Source organism: Amborella trichopoda, chromosome 13 (genome assembly GCF_054954075.1).
Source record: "Amborella trichopoda isolate Santa Cruz 75 chromosome 13, AtrichopodaSantaCruz75HAP2 v2.0, whole genome shotgun sequence".
NCBI classification, from domain to species: Eukaryota; Viridiplantae; Streptophyta; class Magnoliopsida; order Amborellales; family Amborellaceae; genus Amborella; species Amborella trichopoda.
Window position 1 is genome coordinate 10502029 of NC_142348.1, and position 13594 is coordinate 10515622.

The following is a 13594-nucleotide window of genomic DNA, read 5'->3' on the forward strand; positions in this document are numbered from 1 at the left end:
TCAGTGTGAAGAACAATTTTAACCAAAATCTGCTCCCCCTCATGTTTCCTCTTTCTTTCTTTTCGAGGGAATCTGCTCCCTCATGTTTCATTAAAGTCTTACGGAAGATAAAGGCAGCAGTTAGTTAAACAATCAAAACTAGAACACATTGTTGAAGACATAAAGTGGGAACTGATTTGAATGTACTATTCTAACTCACAGGGTCACAAATGCAGCAAGCTCCATGCTAACAAAGGAACTCTTGATTTATTGCTTTGATATAAGTTTCTTCAAGGCCATATAATTACTCAACATGAAAATAGAATTCTTGATTTCAAGAGGAGTTAATATCTTATAATCAACATGAAAATAGAAAACTTCTTCTCTTCAATACAATAGCTCTAATTTTGAATGGGAAATCACATCTAAAGCAATTCCAGTTTGCTTTTGCAAGAAAAACCTCGAAAATCCCTATTCTCTTCGATAGAATAGCTCTATTTTTGAATGGGAAATCACATCTAAAGCCCTTCCTGTTTGCTTTTGCAAGAAAACCCCCAACAATCCCTATCGACAAATGAGGGAGCGTGTTCAGTCCTAAGCTAAGGGTTAACCGTGTGTTAGGAAAAAAGTACCCATAAGGGAAGAAAGCAACACTACCACTACTTGCTATAATTAGAGTATAAAGCAACATTCTGCCAGCAATTTGACCCATACAATGAACTCCCACTCGTACTGCATACGCATCATTACCATGTATTAGTTTGAGTTGTACAGTTTAGATTGAATATGCAGTCGATCTCCAAGGATGTACCTCCGATTCTTCCCCATAAATAATAAACTCTTGACTGACTGGTTGGGTGCAGAATAGCCTAGGCCCAACAATTTAAATTACTTTGGCCATTCTGCAAAATCTAAATCCATATGAAAAAAATTAGGACCATCTAGTAAGTCTCTAAAAGTAGAAGAATCATAAATGGTGATGGCCATTGTATTAGAATGAATTGCAATAAATATCCCATAGATGCAAATGATAAATGTCATACTCTAAAATTGTCATAGAATGAAAGGAGATGACAAACCATTAAGAATAAAATTCATAAAATAATATCTAGAATAGAAAATTTGCTAGCAGTTTTCTTATAATAATTACCAGAAATAAGTGAATAGAAAGCTAATGCTAAGAGACCAAATGCACCACAGTTGTGTGTGTGTGGATAATCTACAATTCACAGCCCTTCAAAATACAAAAATTAATTTTAGAATGAGTTGTGAATAGTGGATTTACTAACTATGTGTTTTCTTTTTAATTACTTTTTGTGATATCTTGCTCATGAAATAAGGATATTTATGAAAATAAATAGGTACTCTGTCATCTTCATAAGGGGTAAAATTGAAATTTTTATTGAATGATAAGGTAATTTACAAATATAGTTCCAAGACATTACTTCCAGAATATCATTGTGCTTACATATAAAAATTTCACAATTACCCTTCCAGAAATTTTTACCATCAGCTCTTATTTTGATTCTTACCCTTTCCTTTTGGAAAAGGGACCAGTTCCCAAGCATGCATATGATTAAGGTCATTCAATACTTCTGACATTGCATGTTGCCACTCCGTCTAGTTGGCAGCTTCTTTGTAAGTCTGTAGCTCAAAATAATAGTGATTGGAGGTAAGAAAGAATCTGATGCCAAGGTAAGAAGGTTCCATAATCAGCAAATTGGGAAGGCAGAATACAAACACGAGTACTATGGTGCATAGCATGTGTATGTGCAAGATCAACAGGTGCAGGTGCTTGAATGGGATCCATGGCAGCAACTGATTTCGATGACTGAGTTACAGAAGGTGATGAAATCATTATCAGAAAATAGAATAAGAAAAGAAAAATCAGAGAAATAGTTGGTAATAGTGGATGTGGAGTAAGAAGAGATACGTTTAGAAAATACAACATATCTAAATACTCTAAATCTCTTGATTTCTAGATCATAGCACCTATACCCTTTTTAATATTCCGGATACCTCAGAAAATAATATTTCATAGCTTTGGCCGATAATTTGCATCGCTTAGATGTAGGCAACAACACAAAGCAAGTGCAACAAAAAATTCAAAGATTAGAGTAATCAGGTGGGTTAGTAAATAGTCACTCAAAAGGGGAGTACCAAATAAAATAGAAGAGGGCATGATATTTATCAAGTGGACAGCAGTGAGAACTGCTTTGGCCCAAAATTTTTTTAAAACAACACCCTTGGGGTCTCTAAAATTTAACGAATGTTTAATTCAACAACACCATTTTGTTCAGGAGTATAAGTGAATGATTTTTTATGTTGAATATTTTTATCTAAAAGAAACTTTTGAACCATCTATGTATGCCCCAACAGAATCTGAGTGCAAATTTCTAATTTTGGTAGAAAATTGAGTTTCAACTTAGAAGTAAAATTTGGTAAAATTATCAAAAAGTTCAATGCGACTATTCATAAAAAAATATGCATATTTACCTAGTGTGACAATCAATAAAAGTAACAACATATCTTAAACCCTCTTTTGAAAAAATAGGAGCAGGCCCCAATACATCAGTATGAACTACTATGACTAAATGGTGAAGCATGAGACTTTCCAAGGTTACAAGCTTCACGATGCTTGACATCAACAGACACTTCATTAGTGACAAGACCAAGAACACAACAACAAAAAATGTAACCTAAAAGCATAAACATGACCAAGACATTGATGCCATAAAGCAGTAGCATCAAAAACATACATGGAATTGACAGATAGAGGTGTTGCCATATGAATATAGTCCTGAAAGCGCCATGCCTAATTTTTTTTGAATAGATTCATTTTAAATTCTATCCCTTCTTGTCTGGCAACTGATCCATCTCAACATCCTCATCTCCACTACACTAATTCTATGGGTATATTGTTTTTTATCCGCCCAACATTCGGCCCCACAGAGCAAAGCTGGTCTCACTGTTGTCCTATAGATTGCCCCTCAACGTCATTAGTATGCGGCGATCACATAAAATTCTAGTTGTAATAATTAAAACTTAAAAGTTATTTTTTATTTCATCATTAAAACTTCAAAATTTTCAAAAAATATACCCAAATTACCAACTTCAATATCGAAATTGCAGCTAGAAACAAGTCAACTCACAAATACACAATTAAATACACCCTAAATTAACTCAAAAGACTCCAAATTAGTCCCTTATTAGTTTCACTTAAAACATATCATAGAAATTGGCCATAATACAACATTATATAAACAAATTACACGCAAATCAGCCCCCAACTCAAAACCTTCAAATAATAGAAGTCGCATAACCGTCAAACACACAAAATTAGGCCAATCTCAAGTTACAAACCACCAAAGTTGTGCACGTAGTATCTAAATTATGGGAAGCCGATTCAGAAACAAATTTGTGCCAATTAGGCTCTTAATAACAACCATTAGATTGCTAAATCCCACAGCGCGATATAATTGGTCTAGTTTCAATCCAAATTTAAAACCAAGCACAAATCATGAAGCTCAACTCACATCATCATCAAAACCATCATATGGAACTATTGTATGAAGAGAGCCAAGATAAAATTGAAGAGAGTGGTAGGTGGAGCAAAATTGTAGTTTATGGAGAGCGAAACTATTAATAGGGTTTAAGATAAAATTTTGGAATAATAATCCCTTGTAAAATAAGCTTTTCAGGTGATGAGAGCAAATATTAGGCTATGACATGGGTGACAGTGCAGAAAAATCAGCAAAAGAAAACTTAGCCAAATGGTAACGAAATGGGCTCAATCCAAAGCATAGTCATACTAGCTTGAGTAGAATTGATAGGCATGATAGGAATGACCATTAAACCAAAAATAGAAGATTCAAAGAAGAAGCTATCTTGCTGTAAATGTGCAAGGACAGCAAGAAAGGAAGGCCAAAAACTTCACCAAGGAACTCTCCATGCTCTAAGTCCAGCCACCATTATATGCTCCATAGTGGCTAGACCTAGAAAGGGGGGATTCTCCTTCATTCTCTCTTCTCTCTCTTGGGGTCTATGCTTCACTAAAAAAAGTGACCTAAGGTTTAAGGAATGATGGGTATTTATAGAGAGAGTTAGGGTTTGAGTTTGCCATTTTGATGTATTGAGTCTAGGCTACTAATCTTGAGCATCAAAGGCTTAGAAAGAGGAAATATCCTAGCAATCACATCTCATATCAAACTATCATAGGTATGTGGTTCTGATTCTCCGCTTTTATCCCCACATGTATGAGAACAATTTTAAATTTTGTAATTTAGTTAATTCTATAAAATCGTAAAGCCCAATCTCATAAAGAAAAGTTTATAAAAGACTGCAACTTTACTTGTATAAGTAAGGTTGCACTAATCTATATCATCCATATTATTTAAACAATGTAGATTTACTGATGTCTCAAAAGATGTGTTATTTACACTGCCGTAAAAGACATGTCAAGTCTATACCGTCAATTTGAAATATATGATGTAGAACACTGCAACCTTACTTCTAAATTAAGGTTTGTGTAAGGATACAAACCACACCCATCTCGTATTACCCGTATAATTAAATACATGTGTGAAGGAAAAATCCGTATGAAGTACATACCCCTCAATTCTATAGAAAATTCTTCTCATTCTAAACCAATATTTGAATTTGAAACAAAGATATTTTCTCTCTCTAACACCCTATGCCTTTGAATTTGAAATAAAGGTATCTCTCTCTAACACCTTATGCCCTTCATACATGTGGTGCGTGATAGTATGCACTTGATGTCATAAAACACACTTCATGTCATATTTTCAAGCATGTATGCAATGAGATATCAATACTAAATAAAACCCTTTTAGATCTATGTTCTCATTGGTTTGAAGTCCATGACATAAAGAAAAAAAATAAACCCTTCAAAAGTATCAAGCAGCACACAAGGGAATTCCCCTCATGAGTGCCAAAAGCACATCATTTACTAAAATGCCATAATCATCCTTAAAAGGGTGGCATCCCACCTAATTGGTCAACGTCACCCATACGTCAACCACTAGACTGACGTGAGGCTAGGTCCCAAATTTACAATGGATTGTAGGTTGACCTCTAAGGACATACACTCTTAGGATGTGGGGGTACTCTCCAAAGTGCAAGCAGCTTCCCATTTTGGGATTATCATATGCATATTCTATGAATATGATCATCGTTAGTGATTTGGCTCATATCCTCTCAGAGTTAATCCTTCTTACACATAGCTTGACACATAAAATATCATCTATGCAAATCTCGATCCATATCTAACCATGTACAAAAATATAAATATCAGCTTAAACCTCATGAGGCGATCTCACTAAGCCTGACCAAGGGAACTCCTAAAAACCTTTTCGAACTAACACTACTTGAACCGAGCCTCATGATCCAGGGTTTAGTGATTCTATGGATACCAACTCTGGATCCAAATATGTCGAGTCATACATTCACGGTCACTACCACTGTAACCAAGAACCATAGAAAATCTCGGTGTTAAGGCCTTGAAATGCCACAACTCCAACAACAGGTAGACAACCGCCAAAAGATTTTATAAGGAAGAATCGAAAATTAGGAAATTTACCAAAGTACACCAAAATTTCAACGATTTAATAATTTACCAGTTTTCAACCATTCCACCTATTGGCCATGTGTGTTTTGATGGGTATTTTCAAATTAAAACAATAGATCAAATGCTAAATAGTTAATCTCCTACTTATATTTTCATGAATTTCTCTAGAAAGTAAATGCACCAATAATGGGTAAGCTTAATAGAAGACAAGAATGATGGGTTATGCAGAGAGAGAGAGAGAGATCCATGAAAACAAGTTCCTGGATAAACAAGGAAATAGACGATTCAACGAACCAATCAAGAATCTCACCTCTACTTCAACTTTGACCTTAATCTCAAGCTCGAGCCACCTCTCTTACGCTTCACCTTCTTCTCCACTATCCTCTTTCTCCAACTCCTCAAACGCTGAGACCGGCAAATCCTCCACCTTGTTGCTTGAACTTCTGAGCCTACCAGACCACAGCCTATTTTCCAACAATGAAGAAGAGGAGGGCCGAGTTCCGGCAAAAGATTTTTCTGTGGAGGTGAGTTTCCTAGGAAGTTTGGTAGTAGGACGGGGCTGTGGTCGGGTATATGGATGGAATCTGCCGGTAGGCATCAGATTTCGAGCAGGGTGTACAGGAGGAGGAGGAGGTGCTTGAGCAGGGTGTACAGGAGGAGGAGGAGGTGCTTGAGCAGGGTTTACAGGAGGTGGAGGAGCAGGGTGTACAGGAGGTGGTGCTTGGTTCTGCAAAAATCGGAGACGTTTTTGTTTTCCCCATCTTAAGTAGCTTCTCTCTAACCTTTCCTGCAATCGCATGGTAGCAACGAAGGAAGGGAGGTAGGGTGTGGTGTGGTGTGCGAGACAGAGGAATTAGTTTCGTGTTACCTCGGAAGAGAGATCAAAACCCTAAACTAATCCACAACGACACTACTCTATCGAATCATTGCTACCCACGCGTTCAAACAACAAAGTCTCTATCAGTCTCCTCTCCTCTCCTCTGTAGGGAAAGCTTCAGCTTTCCATCTTCCCCCTACCACCTACAACTTCTATCCTCCCCCCTTACCCTCCATTTTTTAATCAACAGAACACGTTCCTATCCTCCCCTTACCATCTACCCCTTCATTTTTTAATCAAGAGAACACCTTTTAGAGTATTTAATTTTTAGTTTTCTGCATATGAAACTTGATACGTGCCATCCTTTCATTGAGGCACACCAATAAAAAATATATTACTAATAACTTTTTGTTAAAATATAATGGCCAAAGTACCTTTTGACACTTTTAAAAATATTTTGATCATTTTATTTTATTAAAAGTATATTTTTTATGTTTTTTTTTAATGTGAATTTAATAGATGAGTAGATATCCAAAATTTAGTGTCAAAAGAGTTTATAGAAAAAAAATTAAAAATAAAACAGTGTAGAAATGTGATATTGTGATTAGGGCAATCTTAGCCCTCCCTCCATTCAAAAATAGATAGTTTGATAAGCAAGGGAACATAAAAAGCTTTTTTTAAATTTAGGGAAGTTTTATATGTTCCACTACGATATCAAAGTTTTATCATCCCTTACCATCAATTTTTTTTTATCAAGATAGTCACTTACCGTTTGATCTTAGATCCGACGTCTCAAAGTATTTTATTTTTAATTTTTTTAATACAAGTTTTTTTAATATAAAATTTAATAAGCGTTATCTTCTAATTGGGGCACATCTATAAAAAAAATATTAATAATAATTTTTCGATAAAAAATAATTATCAAAATGCCTCTTGAAATTTTCAGAAGTATTTTAGTCATTTTATTTTATTGAAAATAATTTTTTTTATATTTTTCATTAGTGTGAGCTTGATAGAGGAATGGACTTATGTCAAAATATTTTATGCAAAAAAAAATAAAAAAAAACATTACAGAGACGTGATATAGTGATTGGGGCTATCTTAACCCTCCATTCAAAAATAGAGGGCTGGATTAAAAGGAAGATAGAAATTGTATTATGTGTTGTAAGGGGAACATATAAAGCTTTCCCTAATTAAAAAAAAGAAGAGGCAAAGACACGTCGGGCAACCAAGCGCCGCAGTGGTCTCAAAGTTTCGTTGATATTTTTCTCCTTCTGTCTCTCTAAGTCGGCCCGGCCCATTTGTGCTGCTCTCGCTCAAGCTCATGTTCAAACTCAAACCAGGTACGCTCTCTATCTCTCTTTTTTTTTTTTTTTTTGGGATATTTCCAGCAAACCAGTCTCTCTCTCTATCACGATTTTTTTGGGGCATCTTCTTCGTCAGTTTCTTCATCTCACGATTTTTTTGGGGCATCTTCTTCGTCAGTTTCTTCATCTCTATGTGGTCTCTCTGTCTCCATCTCCATGTTTTTTTGGGTATTTCCAGCAAACCAATCTCTCCCTCTCTATCACTATCACGATTTTATTTTTATTTTTTTGGCATCTTCCTCAGTTTTTCCATCTCTGTCGGTTTTTTTAGGGTTTTTTTACAGCTTTGTCTCTATCTCCATTTTTTTTGGGTATTTCCAGCAAACCAATTTCTCCCTCTCTCTCTTTCTATCATGAATTTTTGCTTTGGGCATCTTCTTTCTCACTTTCTCCATCTCTCTGTGGGTCTTGTTTAGGATTTTTTTCACTACTCTCTCTCTATCTCCATTTTTCTTTGGGCATTTCTAGCAAACCAGTTTCTCCCTTTCTCTCTATCACGAATTTTTTCTTTGGGCATCTTCTTTCTCACTTTCTCAATATCGCTCTGTGGGTCTTTTTTAGGGCTTTTTACTGTTGTCTCTATCTCTATCTCGATTTTTTTTTTTTGGGTATTTCCAGCAAACCAGTTTCTCCCTCTCTATCACAAATTTCTGTTTTGGGCATCTTCTTTCTCAATCTGTCTGTGGGTTTTTCTTTTTTAGGAATTTTTTTTTGCTGACGCTCTCTCTCTTAATTTTTTTTGTACAAACCAGTTTCCCCCTCTCAAAACTTCATTACCCTCATTTTTAAAAAAAAAAAAAAACTTCATTACCCTCTACACCAAGTTGCACTCCTTTATTTTCAGTATCACGTTTTCACTTTTGTAGAATGTTATGTTTACAACACTCGTTTTAGTTTTCTGGGATATTTCATTATAACAGAACGGATTTTCTTTTGCTTCAACTTTCTTGCAAAATGGTCCTGAATGCTGATGCACATGGCGTAGTTGGGAGGAAAAGAAAGAAAGTTCAAATTTGCAGATATAGAACACTTGTGTATATGTGGTTACAAAAGAAATAAAGTTTAATTTGGTGTATTTTACCAAAAGAAATAAGTTTAATTTATAGACATGGAACATATATCCGTGCGCATGCATACACAACCCAAAGTATGAAGCATAGATCATTCATACACAAACAGCACCATGAAATGTATCAACTGTTGAACCCACATTCTGGAAATACTCCATCCCTATTGAAATCTGCATCATAAATTGAATTGAATCAAACTATGAATGCTTCCTTTATATTAAGCCCTAAACTCGATATGGGTCAACAATGAATCACTTCGCAAAGCTTGGAGATGAAGATAAGCCATAATTGTTTTTTAGAGTAAACCACTTTTTTTATACTATAAGTATGAGTATTTTTATCAAGCAATGAAATTGAAACTTGGAGCTTTAGACGTTATGGCTAGTCCCTGACTCCTTCACATAAATTTTGTTGAAAATTATAAGCCCTCACATAAATTTTGTTGAAAATTATAAGCCCTCTTTGATGATGAGTCATGCTCCATCCCTTTAACAGCTATTTTCAATAAAAAAAAAACAGAGGATAAAATACCCGGATTTCAACATTCATTTTTCAAAGATACATGTCCATGTTTTATTTGGTTTAGAAAATGGAAGTTCTAATTTTATTTTATTTTTTTCACTATAACAATTGTCATCAAATTATCCAATCCTTTAATTAGCAAGTAAATATGGATTCAAAAGAAATCTAAGCCATGAAAGAAGTTTATGACAGAAACCCAATTCAAGACCAAATATAAACTGAAAAAAGAAAATGAAATTCGTTGGAGCACAAAGTTACCTACATAGAAGCAATTGTTTCGAAGTTCAGTAGAAAAGAAGGTGATCTCTTATTTATTACTTCTTTTCTATGTTCAATAGAAAAGAAGGATATCTTCAAGCTACTTAAAAACATTTTCATAAAATTTAGGCAAAAATAAAGCTATGATTGTCATGATTTTTCTTATCTGTTAGTTAATTGAGCAATAAATCTGGGAGTTCATTATTTTGAAAAATCACTCGACGCACTTCTGCAACCAATTTCCTATGCACTGCAATTTATAGACACTATAGTAGCAACACCCAGTATACTTCTAAATTATCTCGATTTAGTGTTCTCTCTATAACTTCCCCCTTCACTTTCAGTGAAAAAAGAAGAAGAAAGGAGATAGAGACAGAGAAAGAGAGCAGTAAAAAAACCCACAGAGAGAGGAGAAATTGAGAAAGAAGATGCCCTACGGAAAAATTCGTAATAGAGAGGGAAACCGGAAATACCCTGCAAGAGAGAGAGAGCAGTAAAAAAAAGCCTTAAAAAAGATATTGAGATAGTGAGAAAGAAGATGCCCAAATAAAAAATTTGCCAAAAGAGAAAGAGGGAGAAACTGTTTTGCTGGAAATACCCAAGAACAAACGGAGATATAGAGAGAGCAGTAAAAAAGCCTAAATAAGACCCACAGAAAGAGATGAAAAAGTGAGAAAGAAGATACCCAAAGAAAAAATTCTTGATGGAGAGAGAGAAAAACTGGTTTGCTGGAAATACCAAAAAAAATAAAAAACTGGATAGAGACATAGGAGTAAAAACAGTTCTAAAAAAAACCTATAGAGAGATGGAGAACTGAGGAAGATGCCCAAAGAAAAACAAATCGTCATAGTGATAGAGAGGAAGAGACTGGTTGGCTGGAAATACCCAAAAAAAATGGAGATAGAGACAGTGAGACCACGAAGAGATGAACAAACTGACGAAGAAGATGCCCATAAAAATCATGATAGAGAGAGGGAGAGACTGGTTGGAAATATCCCGAAAAAAAAAAAAAAAGAGAGATAGAGAGAGTGTACCTGGTTTGAGCTTGAGCTTGAGAGAGAGCAGCACAGATAGGTCGATTTGAGAGAGAGAGAGAGAGAGAGAGAGAGAGAGAGAGAGAGAGAGAGAGGGAGAAACTGGTTTGTATGGTGACATATCAACTAAACTTTGAAACCACTGAGGCTCTTGGTTGCAGGCCGTCTCTTTACTACATTTTTTTTTTCTTGAAAGAACCGTGCAATGCAATTCAAATGATAAGCTTAAAATTGAAAATTTAAACCTCCAACTTTTACAATGTTTTTTATTGGGTGCGGTTTGTTTAAAGCATAGGCCCTAAACAATCAAATTAGAGCCTACCTTCAAATAGTATCGAGAAATGTGGTTTCAATGCTGAAAATATTTGTAATAGCTTTAAAATGTATTTTCATGTTATTTATAAAGTTTAAAGCTTAAAAAGTAGTGTAGATCGATAGATCTATGAAAACTTGAAAATTGATGGTCCAAAAATACCATACGAAATACACTATTTCCAAAACTTTATCATATATCTATGCATCTTGATGTCGAGATGATCAATTTGAAGATATTTGGGCATCAAAACAAGCTCTTCTTATGAAATTTTTGAGGTAGGCTCTAATTTGATTGTTTAGAGTCTCGACTCTATATAAACTTTTTTCGTTTTTTTATTTTTGAATTAAAAGCAAATATCTCATTCTATATAGGCTTTGGGCTCCATTAATGTGGGGGTAATAGGGTAAAAAGATACTTCATAAGTAATTCTAACTTGAATCTATTGTTTTAGGGAGGATAACTCTAGAAAATCCCACTAGCTCACAATAAAATCACTTGAAATTTGGACCGTATGTACATCAGAAATAGGTGAATCTTCAAAAAATATCAAAAAAATATTTTACTTGAAATAAATTGATCAAAATACCCTCGAAAAGTTTTGGAGGTATTTGGTCAATTTTTTTTTTTGACTTATTTTTTATATATATTTTTATTATGTGCGGCTTGATGAGAATAACACATGCCTAAATTTTTAAATGATTTGAATTTGTAGAAAAAAAAAATCAAATATTATCAGATATCTGTGATCATCAGATCGGCCCAGATTCAATCTGGGCCGTTGAACTCATTTTTTCATATAAGCTAGTGGGCTCACCCAAGATTTTTCATATATATATATACATGCAGTGATTTCATGCAACAGTTATATCATAGTTTAATACAACCACACTTTTAGAGAACTATATTTGTGGTATTCGTGTGATCCAAAATTTTGCACACATACTCTGTTCATCTCAATAATCAATACAAAAAAAAAAAAAAGTTTAATTTGAATCTTAGATATGGTCAAAATTAGACCCTTCTAACAATGAATATAGGCCATTCATTTGGTGAATTTCAATATCTTAGTCGTTACAAACTCAAAATCATTTTTTTCTTCTTTAACGCTCTTCATCTAATGATAATAAAACCATCTAAAAAAATAGAAAAGAAAAAAAATTCCTTCTAAGGCTTAGATCTAAGAATCTTATCAAACTGGACGGCCTATGTTAATCGAGCTAAAAAGAGACCTTTTAGGTTGTTTTTTTTTTTTTTTTTTGCGATTGTTCATTAGAATGAAAAGAGTGTATATTTCAAAAGTTGGATCAAACAAATGCCTAACATGGTTTTTGAAGATTGTTGCATTATATTATGATACAACCGTTACATGACATCACTACCCCGAAATAATAGTCATATTAAGAAAACATTTGTACCGTTAGTTACACTTGTTTTTAGATGGACCGCCTATTTGCATTCATCTTTAAGATGAATGTTTTATACCTGAAGACCGCATATTGTAAAACAAAATGCGGTCCTGTCCGCATAAAACAATTTTCCTTTTTTGTATTGATTGATACTTGATATTGATAGTTGATTGGTGGGAAGCACAAAGTACTACTTTGAAAATAGGATTGTTAGTATAAAGAGGTTACAATTATTTTCAGTCATTAGATGTAAAATCCGATAAATTGAAGTATGTCACAATATTCAAGAAATTTATTTTGAACGTTGTGTCCAATCAATGAAATATCTTCAACTACTTTATTTCATATTTAATAGTCAATAATAATTGTAACCTCTTTGTATTGAACATAAATAATTTCATCATATGCATTTCCTTTAAAAAATCAACAATACACCTTAGAATCACTCGAACAAGATTGGAACTATTGGGGAAATCAACAATACGCCTTAGAATCACTTGCGAACAAGATTGGAACAACTGCGGAAATCAACAATACACTTAGAATCACTCGAACAAGATTGGAACTATTGGGGAAACCAGTATGAGTCCCTACATAATTGGGTCTTGCATGGGCTTGCTTGGTTTTGTTAGAAAACAGGGCAATTCTTTTTAGGAACCAATCAATATTCTTACACGGTGAGGTTTGTATAAAATGTAAACCTCATATTCTAAAAGTAAGGTGCACTTCAAAACTGTGTTGAAAATATAATTTCGGCGTTGTAAATTCTTGTGATGATATGAAAATTTATTGCTACCCCTAATTGTGAGATTTAAAGTTTCAGAAATTGTAAGGATCAAGAAAATCTATTAACACTTAAATATCTCGAAAATGGACAGTCCAGATAATGTGTCAGAAGAACTATTTTTAGGGCTAAAAGTCCCTATGAATGTCAAGGTTGAGATGATCGGTTTGAGGGGAATGTCAAGGTTGAGATGATCGGTTTGAGGGTTTTACAGTATAGGAAAAACTCTCAGTGGATTGTTTGGGTGCATCTTTTTACCCGGTCGAGCAAGTGCACGGTGTTATCGCATGGGAACATGCTCTAAGAACTAATGAAAGTTCAAAGTTAATGAAGAAAGTTTGAAGCAAATACCTAATGGAGCGACACTATAGCAATCCGGCATCCTTAGTTGGGCACAAGGTTAAAAACAAAAATGGATTGGTGATTTGGATTGGCCCCCTCAAAAACCATAATG

At 34.4% G+C, this 13594-nt stretch overlaps 3 long non-coding RNA genes across 3 annotated transcripts; 1 reads left to right on the plus strand and 2 right to left on the minus strand.

The window, feature by feature from the left end:
• Nucleotides 1–224: 224 nt before the first annotated feature.
• On the minus strand, nucleotides 225–6596 carry LOC110007068 (uncharacterized). The gene is made up of 2 exons (XR_016046881.1): nucleotides 5877–6596; nucleotides 225–890 (listed from the first exon to the last, which is right to left on the minus strand). It is a non-coding gene; the product is annotated as an uncharacterized LOC110007068 (long non-coding RNA).
• A 992-nt stretch (nucleotides 6597–7588) lies between these two features.
• Nucleotides 7589–8840, plus strand: LOC148779026 (uncharacterized). The gene is made up of 2 exons (XR_016046882.1): nucleotides 7589–7726; nucleotides 8671–8840. It is a non-coding gene; the product is annotated as an uncharacterized LOC148779026 (long non-coding RNA).
• LOC110007069 (uncharacterized) lies at nucleotides 8790–10954 on the minus strand. Its single transcript, XR_002280593.2, has 2 exons — nucleotides 10635–10954; nucleotides 8790–8990 (listed from the first exon to the last, which is right to left on the minus strand). It is a non-coding gene; the product is annotated as an uncharacterized LOC110007069 (long non-coding RNA).
• Nucleotides 10955–13594: the final 2640 nt, after the last annotated feature.